Below are 10,536 nucleotides of genomic sequence, written 5' to 3'. Positions count from 1 at the left end.
GTGGATCTTTTTATTTGGACATGCAAGTATCCCTTAATATCAATTTCTGGGATGTCTGAGTTTGCTTGGGTTGTTGCTTTTTATTACCTTTCTTGAGCGAGAAAACTCTCCAGAGAAATTGTGTTTACTTTGCCTGCCGGGAACAAATGGAGTCATCCCGCTCCATCAATCAGAACGTACTTAATCATGAGTGAAGTCAAGTTTATATTCATTTCCATTCAACATTTGGTTGTATGTGTGAAGCTGCACCCGTTGCTGCTGCAACACGGCCGGACTGTCAGCCTTGGCTCTCTGTTGATCTTTCCAGGAATCTTTCCAGGGGCTTGACAGTGACTGACGTGCTGGAACAAGGGCCTGGACGTCTAGACGAGAGAAAAAGTGAGCTTCTGGCAATAACGGGCTTCCTGAAATAAGCAGAGCCTGTTTTCATCAATGAGGCTTGTTTCCGTCAATGGAACAATAGGCGGCTATTTGGATCGGCAAGACGACGCTGGTGTTTTCTGCAGTCTTCTGAAACCCCGAGTATCACTATGGGCACCAAAAGATACAGCCTAAATGATAAGGCTCGGGATTACTGAAAAGGCGGGGTGGGGAGCAGAAGGGAAGAGAAAGGAGACCCAATGCAGATATTTAAATTGCGGGGAGAGTTAATTAAAAATGACGTAAGTTTTCCCATCGTCTCACCCCAACACCCACCACCACCACTGCACCCCACGGTCTGTATCTGATCCATTGTTTCTAATCCTCTGCTCATTCTCAGACGAAGGGAAGCTACTTCATCGGACTTCACAATGGGACCCAAACATTTTTGGCCTTTGCAGTTCAGTGGCTGCCTCTTGCATACACAATGGAAGTAGTATGCAGTCAAAAGATGTGGTGGATCTGTTGGCTATAAAATACATAAGTTAGCAAGCCTTCATTTTCCTTTGGTGCATCATTATGGCAGACCAACAGAAAATAGAGCAATTGCATGAAAATAGAGCTACTGAATGAAAATAGAGCAATTGCAGATAGATGCAATTGCAGCTGAATGGATATCTATCTACCTAGCTACCTACCTAGAGCCAGCGTGTTGTAGTGGTTAGAGTGCTGGACTAGGACCGGGGAGACCCGAGTTCAAATCCCCATTCAGCCATGAAACTAGCTGGGGGACTCTGGGCCAGTCACTTCTCTCTCAGCCTAACCTACTTCACAGGGTTGTTGTGAAAGAGAAACTCAAGTATGTAGTAGACCACTCTGGGCTCCTTGGAGGAAGAGCGGGATATAAATGTAAATGTAAATAATATCTATCTATCTATCTATCTACCGCTAACAAATCTCATCCCTAGGGCTCTCAGCAATAACAATAAATTAAGAAACTTAATATTTAAACTACTATACCACCATTTTGTGTGCTAAAAGGTCAAGTACCCACCAGCTCATGCTGTGCAATGTGAAATAGTACAAGTTGTGCAGTAGAGGATTGTAAAATAGAGACAAGAGGCATCTATTCCCTACTTAGAAATTCTTGAGACCCAGGGGAGGAAAGGAGCTAAGCCTTGAACAATGGCAAATCTATCAACTCACACTAACAAAATGTTATCAGGACATTCCCCAAAGGCAAAGATAGGGATAATGATTTACCAGAGAAGGGCACCAGAAAGGTCAGGACAGTCCCTGGAAATAGGGACTGTTAGAGCACATACATGGGTGGAGAGCCAGTCTTGTGGTAGAGAGCATGAACCCTTTGCTAAGCAGGGTTCACCTTGGTTTACATTTGGATGAGTGACTGCGGAAAGATATTCCCCTTCAGGTATGGGACTATAGCTCAGTGGTAGAGCATCTGCATTGCATGGTTTTCAATCCCTGGCATATTTCCCAGAACAAGGAAAGATTCCTGCCTGAAACCTTGGGAGAGATGCTGCCCATCAGTGTAGACAATACTGAGCTAGAGGGACCAATGATCTGAATCGGCATAAGGCAACATTTTATGATGAAGACCCTAGTGAATTTACAATCCACGGTAGGTCATATTTTGTGGGTGGGGCCACAGCTCAATGGCAGAGCATCTGCTTTGCATTCATAAAGCCCCAGGCTCAATCTCAGGCACCTCCAGATAGGACTTCAGAAGACACCTGCTTGAAACCTTGGAAAACTGCTGCCAGTCAGTGTAGACATTACTGAGCTAGATGGACCAGTGGGTACAGTATAAGGCAGCTTCCTATGCTCTTATGTACTGTACATAGCTGAATTAAAAATGGTGCTTGTATCTCTGGCTTGGTGGGTCCCATTCTGCAGCTTTGTTCTAGTCACCAGATTCCCCCCCATTGATTCTGTTTTTAAGACCACCTGCTCTAAAACACCTGATCCTACATCCTCCAGAGCACAGCCTCTAAAACCAATACTTGACAGTTAGGGCAGGTTCAGATGACAGTTGGCTGGCCTGTATGCTCGTAACAAGTTGAGAAAATGCCAGGGATGCCAAAATGTATGCTTCTGGCAGGTGGGATGTCTGAACCTGTCCAAGTCCAGATCCTGCACCGTGTTAACGACACTGGCCAGACATTCTCCACTCTGCCCAGTTTCAAATGTCAGGCTGAAGCTGGGAGGAGAAGGTCGGGTGAATGTCGGCGATGTGGCATGGGTGCTGGACTTGGGCGGGTTCAGACATGACATCCCCTGGGAGTGCACACTCTCATGTCCCGACATTTTCCTGACCTGTTATTGTTAGAGGTTGTTGATTTTTACCGCCAGTAGGTAAAACAGCAGAGCATAAAGGAATGAGCACGCACTCCAGTTACAGAGTAGGTAGCAGAGGCTGGTTTGGATATTGCAGCTATTGAGAGGAAACACATGGAGATCCTTGTATAAGCAAACACTAAATATTTATTGGTTAAATACACTTAGATAGGAAAAACCTAAACCTAATCTACAGGACTACATAATGGACAGGTAAGGAGAGAGAGAGAGAGAGAGAGATGTTTCCATCTGCTCTCTAGGAGGAAAGGAGAGATTGTGACTCAGCATAGGAAGTGCTGCAGAGTCAGATCAGGGGTCATAGAGTGGGAGATAGGGAGACCCTTACTCACTGTCTCTACTTCCAATGCCGCCAGCAGTCATTAGGACAGTTGGTACAAAAGGTCAATGCACTGGAAGTTCATCTCCAACAGTTATCGGCTTACAGACCATCCAGTGTGGGTCTGAATCCACCCTTAGAGTTTTGAGAAATTGGTGGGTTACATAATCAATAAATCAAATTTTAGGCAGGCCGCAGGGATAATAAACATGTGAAGCAGACTTCTATTAGATCATTAGCCCAGCTAGTTCAGCACTGTTTACACTGACTGTCAATCAGTTATTTATTTATTTATTTATTTATTTATTTATTTATTTATTTATTTATTTATTTCTTGTTCCATTTCTATACCACTTCTCATTAAAATAACCCCAAAGTGATTTACAATTTAATTAAAACAATGCACAATTAAAATACAAATTAAAAGTATAGATATTAAATATAAAAATAATATATCTCTATTTAAAAGTTTAAAACTCCTGGTTCCAGACTGGAGTCTTCCCCAGCCCTACCCAGCATTGAACTTGGGACTTCCTGCATGCAGAGCAGATTCTCCACTGCTGAGCTATGCTCCTTCCCCAGGTTTAGCAACAGGTGCTTGTATTAACACCCACACGGATCCAGGGGCAATGCAGAGGTCAGAACCCAGTTGGAGATGGTGTTTCAGGGCTCTTTTGCACTGCTTGTTCAGGCTTTGAAAGAGAGATGAGATCAAGGGGAACACTTATTTCACAGCCAACATGATTCTAAAAGCATCATTTTACTTATCTGCCCATGGTAAAAATCCATTAGGCTTCAAGTGAATGTTTAGGGAGGTGGTTGGAAAAGAAATCTCCTTAAGCCTATGAGCAATCCTATTAAATTTGACAGATGAATCACTTAGTCAAAAAGGCATTAAGGGAAATGGGATTACAGAGAGTAACTGTTTTCTGTGGTTTCCTAGTCTGCTTTTTTCCGGTATTTGCGTGGCATTCTGGGGCTGTGATAGAGCAGTGATCGTCTCTATTTTTCAGGCAGGGGACACTTTGGCAAAAAATCTTCTATGTGAGCACCATTTCTCACTATTCTGACCTCCACACAGTACTGCACTTTTCTCAGGGCTGGGAGGTACCTTTGAGATGGAACCCTCCCTTAAGAGTTCTAGGAGGAAAGTGCTGGGAAGGGCTACACTTCCCAGCACTCTGTGCATGCCTTCCGGGATGGCCCAATTTGTCAGGGCACACTTAGGGTTGATGAGGGCCACAACTGGACCTTTTTAAAAAATGCATTTATATACCGCCCCATACAAAAATGTCCCTGGGCAGTTCACAACATTGGGCTTTACCACGAAGAACGCTGTGATAGCGGGGTTTGGATGCACATTTGCCGCCAGGTCAGAAGCTGTATGTGGGGGTGGGAGTCGATGTCTATGAGTCGATGGTACCCAGCATTTATAAGACTGAAGGAGGACTGCTACTGGATCAGATCTATGTAATCCAGCATTCTGTTTCCAATCATCAGATACTCCAGTCAACCCACAAGCAGGCATAAAGGCAATAGCTCTCCTCTGTCGTTTGTCTCCAGCACCTGATATTCACAGATATGCTGCCCCTGAAAGAAGGTTTCATTTAGCTAACATAGCTAATAGCTGGTGATAGATTTATTTGCCGTGGATTTGTCCAAGCCTTTTTTTTTTTAAAGGTTGATGACGACGATGACGATGAAGATATTTATTTACCACTTTTCAACAAAAGTTCCCAAAGTGGTTTACAAAGAGCAATAAAAAATGAATAAAGATAGATCCCTGTCCCCAAAGGGTTCACAATCTAAAGTTAATGGTCTAAGTTAGTAGCCATCACACACAAAGACACAGTCAAAATGTAGATAATAGACATCCAGTTACTACTATGGCCATGGATTTCATCTTGTAAAATGCATGTATGATGCACCCAATTAAGTGTGTGGGGCTTAATAAAATTAATCAAGTTAATGGCATATGAAACATCACAGGGACTTTCCCAAAACTTGTGATATTTGGAAACCAGTGTTGATTTATATTGTGGGATTCCCTGGCAATGAAAGTATCATTCATTCATCCATCCATCATATTCACATTAAATATACAACGAGGCTGTTCACACAACTGAAAACTGGGTAGGAAAAGTGTCCTACCCAGGTTTGGGAGCTGTGCATACTCCCAGTTTTCAGTTGTGTGGGAGCAAACAACTAAGTAGGAGGAGGGAGAGGTGATTGTGTGGGAGAAAGGATCAGAGCAGATTTTCCTCCTACCTTGGTCAAATGATGGGCATGAAAACTAGGTGGGATGGCCCTGTCCTAAGCAGCTTCTGCTCCCACACAATCACTTATCCCTCCTCTTACCTAGTTTGCTCCCACAGACAGAACCAAAAACTGGGAGCACACAAGGTGAGGTTCTACACACGATCTGTATGTAGAACCTAACCAGGCTCTGTGGGGATAGCAGGCTTAGCCTGCTCTCCCTGCAGACAAGCAGGGAGCTTGCCCTGGGCGGGCAGATTAGCCACCCATGCAATTACCAGCTCCGTCACGGAGCCGGTAGGGGTGGCAGTGATTGCACCCCCCCCCCAGCCCCCGGAAATCCTAGGATGTCCCGTGCAAGTGCACCAGGAATTCTGGGGAGACTCCAAGGCTGGGAGGCTTGTAGGAGCCTCCCAGTCATGGGTGTCCTCATGAGTCACCACAGCACAGAGCTGCACCATGGTTACTCATAATTGGTGAAATGAGGTTAGTGGAACGCTCACTCTGCTAACCTCATTTAAGGCAGGCAGTTAAGGCAGTTTGCTCTTGGGAGCCATGCAGCTCCTGTTGCAGCACACGACCTCTGAAAACCAGGTTGGGATCCCCTAGCCCAGTTCATGAGAATAGCATCAGTTTGTCCTACCCAGTTTTCAGTTCTGTGAACAGCCTCAGTGACTATCTGATTTAACGAATTTTTTTATCCTATTGTAGGATTTGGGTTTGTTCATTGTGAATGACCTCCCTTTGCTTTTTGCCTGGTCCGTAAACTTGGATTTTACATAGGAATGCAAAATAATAATAATAATAATAACAACAACAATAATAATAATAATAATAATAAATGGCTAAAGATCAGTTCAGGTCCCTGAAATGTGGAGTAAATGGCTCTGACTATACCCTGGGTGGGGGAAATCATGGAGTGTCTTGTAGATGCACATAGAATCAACCTGATGGGAGGGACCCTCCTAACAGAGCAAAGGGCACCTTTTAAAGTGGTAATTCTCTTATATTAAGCAAGGAGAGAGCAACTGGTTCTGTTCAGTCCCAGCACAGCAACTCTCTGGTAGTTGTTGCTGGTGTCTACCATATGTTTTTTGTTTGTTTGTTTGTTTGTTTTTTAGAAAAGAAACAATTTTGGGGACAGGGAACCATCTTACTTACTTACCTACCTATGTATACCACTTTGAGAACTTTGGTTGAAAAGCGATATATAAATATTTGTAGTAGTAGTAGTAGTAGTAGTAGTAGTAGAGGGGCTGGTGAAGTGTAAGGTGGCTCTTCCTTTTCCATACCCCATTGAGGGGTCTGGATTTGATCATTGTAAAGAAGCAACAAATTAGAGTAGGTTAGGACAGAGACTGGAAAGATTTTTTGGAATGAAGAATCCAGACAGGTCAGTGAAGCACTTTTGGGTGCAATGTTTTGCTCTCTGGGACACTGAAGTAGCCAATTTGCTGTGTTTTTAGGAATGTTCTGCTACTTTCAGATCCATCTAATGCTCAACATCTATATTTGTAAATATACCAAATATTACAAGGAAAATACATCACCAGTGATTTCTCCTATAAGGGAAGCTGGATCTCAAAGTAGCACTGCACCCCTGGAACTTCTCACCACTTGCAGAAATGGGGTTGAGGGTGCACAAAATACACACACACACACACACACACACACACACACACACACACACACACATCTTAACCACCTTGGGATAGGTTTTTATAAAAGATGGTATATACACTGTACAATAAATAAAATACAATAAAATAAAACCAGCCTTTGTATTTAATACTTCTTTGCCTTGGAGCTCTTTGGGACCTTCCCTCTCCATCCAATATTGCTCACTCAAAAGGAATACATATATATTTAAAAGCATGCTGTTGTGCCTCCAAATCTTTCCATCATGTTTGCTCTAATGTGGGGATTAGTCAGGAACATTCTTTCCCTAATAATCTTTATTGTCTTTATCATAGTTATGATGACTGGTTCCTTTGTCATGCTAACCATCATATTCTCATGGGGCTTATTGGTTGCGGAGTTAAATAACCATCATACCCTTAAACTGAATATAAGGCTGGAAGAACTACACAGGCAAGATGGCCAAGCCTTCTTCACTTTTCTTTGCTGAACTGCTTGGTTCCATCCAACCATTGGATCAATGTCACTGTGGATCATGGTCATAGCAGATTGTGGGTGGGATTAAGGCTGAGGATTGCCTAAGGCCACCTAGTGAGTTCATGGCAGTGGTAAGATATCCTGTTCTAGGCTGAGCTGGTGTCTCTTTTGAGGCAGATACCAAGGGGTATCTGAGGTAATGTAGACCTCAGATAGCTCTGGGACCAAAGGAGCCAGAAATCCGGCCAGCGCCAAGCAAAAACAAGAGCTGTGTACAGCAACATACAAGGGATGTTGCCCAACAGCTTGGAGAAAACTGCTGGTTTTTATTTAGTCCCTGAATTTGGCCTGCCCCTTCCCTAGGGAAGACTCTGTTTCTTAAAGGGACCTTGCCTGATTTCTTAAATGCTGGCTCCGGTGGCATGGGGAGGGCAGGTTCACTTGGGAGAGGGCCATTGCTCAGACCTTTGCATACAGAAAGTCTAATCCCTAGCAGCATCTCCAGGTAGAGCTGGGAAAGACTCCTGTCTGAAGCCTTGGAGAATTGCTGCTAGTCAGTGCAGACAATTCCTGAACAAGATGGACCAATGGCCTGACTTGGTATAAAGCAGCTTCTCATGGCCCAGGTCATATGTAACACAAAACCATGGGTACAGTGAGTCCGCGGTTCCTTCCACAGCTGGCTGTGCAGGCTTCCTTCTTTCCTGAAAGACAGCTTGCACAGCCAATAGGGGCCAGAGCAAGGGAGGAGCTTCTTCCCTTACCCCCAGTTTTAGAGAGGTGAAACTGTGTGCTGACGTTTGTATGTAATGCTGGCATGGGCAAACCAGAAGCTGAGAAGATGGAACCTAGAGTGAACCAAAGATGGCAAAGTGCAGTTTGGTGAGGGAAACTGAGAGTCCTCTTCTTTTCTTTTCTTTTCACTGTAATTCCATGGTTCATACATTCAGGTTTCAGAACCAGAGGGGAAGGAACCTCTGGTTTCCCGTTAAGTAAGAACTAGGACATCATTCCTATGGTTGAAGGAGACTCATCTGAGTCTGAGGACAAAGGCAGGGCTGTGTCCCCTAGTCATGGTGGAATTGCTGGCTCTGGTTCTCCTGGTGTGACAGTCCTGGCAGTGTTGCAGTCCTGGACAGTCCGGGCAGTATGGGGTCACAGACAGTCTGGGTCATAGAACCTTCCCACCTTACCTCATATCATAAACTGTCCACTTCATCCTGCAATTGAGAGGGTCCTGGATCTGGGGTCATGATAGGGGCTTCGTGGTTATAGCTTAGTCTCTTAGCCATGACACTGCATCAGTTCCACATGGGCACCATTTGATTACACTGCACTAGATAGCAGGAAAGGCAGGATATCAATATTTCAGGCAAACAAATAGACAAACACTGAAGGTTGATTCAAATCTTAAGCAAGCAATCCCTGATCACTACTCAATGCACTCGATAACACATAGCTGAATGTGTGAACCAACCAGTATAGAGTTCACGGTCCTATTAAAGGTTTGCTTGTGCTGTTTCTGATTGGCTGCTTCAAATATGCAAGTCATCACTAGAGTCTTCTCTTGAGACTGCAAGGTACACACTTGTGTGAAAAGTCACCCACAGCAGCTGACAGGATAAGAAAAATTATCCAGAGTAGTCTCTGTGAAATCAAAAGAACAAGTTACATGCAGTATTTTTAACACATGGGTTACTGAGGGCACAAACAGCAACAGAACTAAAACAAGTTGTTCTAGTAAGAACTAATCACCCTACTTTCCTTTCACTGTCTCTACAACTGGACTAAATTTGATTCAAATCGAGGTTCACAAGTTAGAGCTCTTGCACCTCAAATGTTCATGTATCCACCATCTTGGATCAGGGTGGATGGCATTATTACAAACTGTACTATTGAGGTGTCCCTGTGTGTCACTCACTTACAACTGTATCAAACTTGGTTCAAATGGGTTAGACAGTCCTCAAGTTAGTGCACTTGTGCCTCAAAAGTTCACACATCCACCATCTTGGATCAAGGTGGATGACATCATCACAAACTACACCATTGGGACATCTCTGTGTGTCCATGCAGCTGTAGCAAATTTGGTTAAAATCAGTTAGACTGTCCACAAGTTAGTGTACTTGCGCCTCAAACATTTATGTGTCCACCAACTTGAACTGGGTTGGATGACATTGTCACAGTCTGTGCTGTTGAGGTGTCCCTGTGTGTTCCTACAGCTGTAGCAAATTTGGTTCAAATCGGTTAAGCGATTCACAAGTTAGCCCACTTGCGCCTCAAATGTTTACGCGTCCACCATCTTGGATCAAGGTGGATGGCATCATCACAAACTATGCCGCTGAGGTATCCCTGTGTGTCACTCACTGCAACTGTATGCAATTTGGTTTAAATCAGTTAGACAGCCCACAAATTAGCCTGCTTGTGCCTCAGATGTGCTCGTGGCCATCATCTCCCCCATCATCTCTAAAGCAGAGGCCACGCCCGGTGCAGGTCACAGTCATGCTAGAGCGCTCGGCGCAGCATGGGCTGTTGGTGCAATGATCACACCACTCTGGACAGACGAAAGAGGATTTGGGGGCTCCAAGGGGGTGTGGAAGCCCTGGACTTCAGCCCGGAAGTCCAGGGGTAAGAGCGCCTCTGGCAGGGAGGTTTGGGGGCTGGGAGGCCCTTGGAATTCCCATAATGCACCACACAAATGCGTGGTGCATTATGGGGGACCCCCCACCCAGTGCCTGCAAGAAGCCCTGCAGACCCCCAGCCCTGGCTGCAAGCAGCTGGGGCTGGCAGACAACTGAAAAAATGAGATTAAGGGAGCGCTTTGGAAATGGACTCCAGACAGAGGCAAGTTTGCCACTGCTCTGCTGCTGGGAGAGCAGCAAAACTGGCCTGGGCTTCCTTAGCCCAGTTTTGCCTACGCATGAGAATAGCTCCAGAGAATGCCTACCTTGTCCTTTTAATAACAAGTTAGGGAATGAATGTCTAATGTCCTTCAATGGGACTACTCTCATTAACTTCCCTCATCGTGTCAGTTACTATCTTTATGCTAGCCTCCTCTTTCGCCTGCCCAATTCCAGCGTCTTTGCCGGTTGTCTGGCTGTTCTTGCCTCCTT

At 44.7% G+C, this 10,536-nt stretch overlaps 1 long non-coding RNA gene across 2 annotated transcripts in view; it reads right to left on the bottom strand.

Moving 5' to 3' along the window:
* Positions 1 to 237: 237 nt before the first annotated feature.
* The window catches only part of LOC128325148 (uncharacterized), an 89,249-nt gene continuing 78,950 nt past the window's right edge, over positions 238 to 10,536 (bottom strand). The window contains exons 3-4 of one of the 2 annotated variants that reach the window (XR_008307284.1): positions 8,620 to 9,073; positions 238 to 574 (exon numbers count right to left, since the gene is read on the bottom strand). This is a non-coding gene — a long non-coding RNA (uncharacterized LOC128325148). Of the gene's footprint in view, positions 575 to 7,013; positions 9,074 to 10,536 lie in introns of those variants that run through there. The other variant, XR_008307283.1, reaches the window with a different exon arrangement.

The sequence above is a fragment of the Hemicordylus capensis genome, chromosome 4 (genome assembly GCF_027244095.1).
Source record: "Hemicordylus capensis ecotype Gifberg chromosome 4, rHemCap1.1.pri, whole genome shotgun sequence".
In the NCBI taxonomy this organism is placed as follows: domain Eukaryota; kingdom Metazoa; phylum Chordata; class Lepidosauria; order Squamata; family Cordylidae; genus Hemicordylus; species Hemicordylus capensis.
This window is presented reverse-complemented; position numbering and strand designations above follow the sequence as displayed.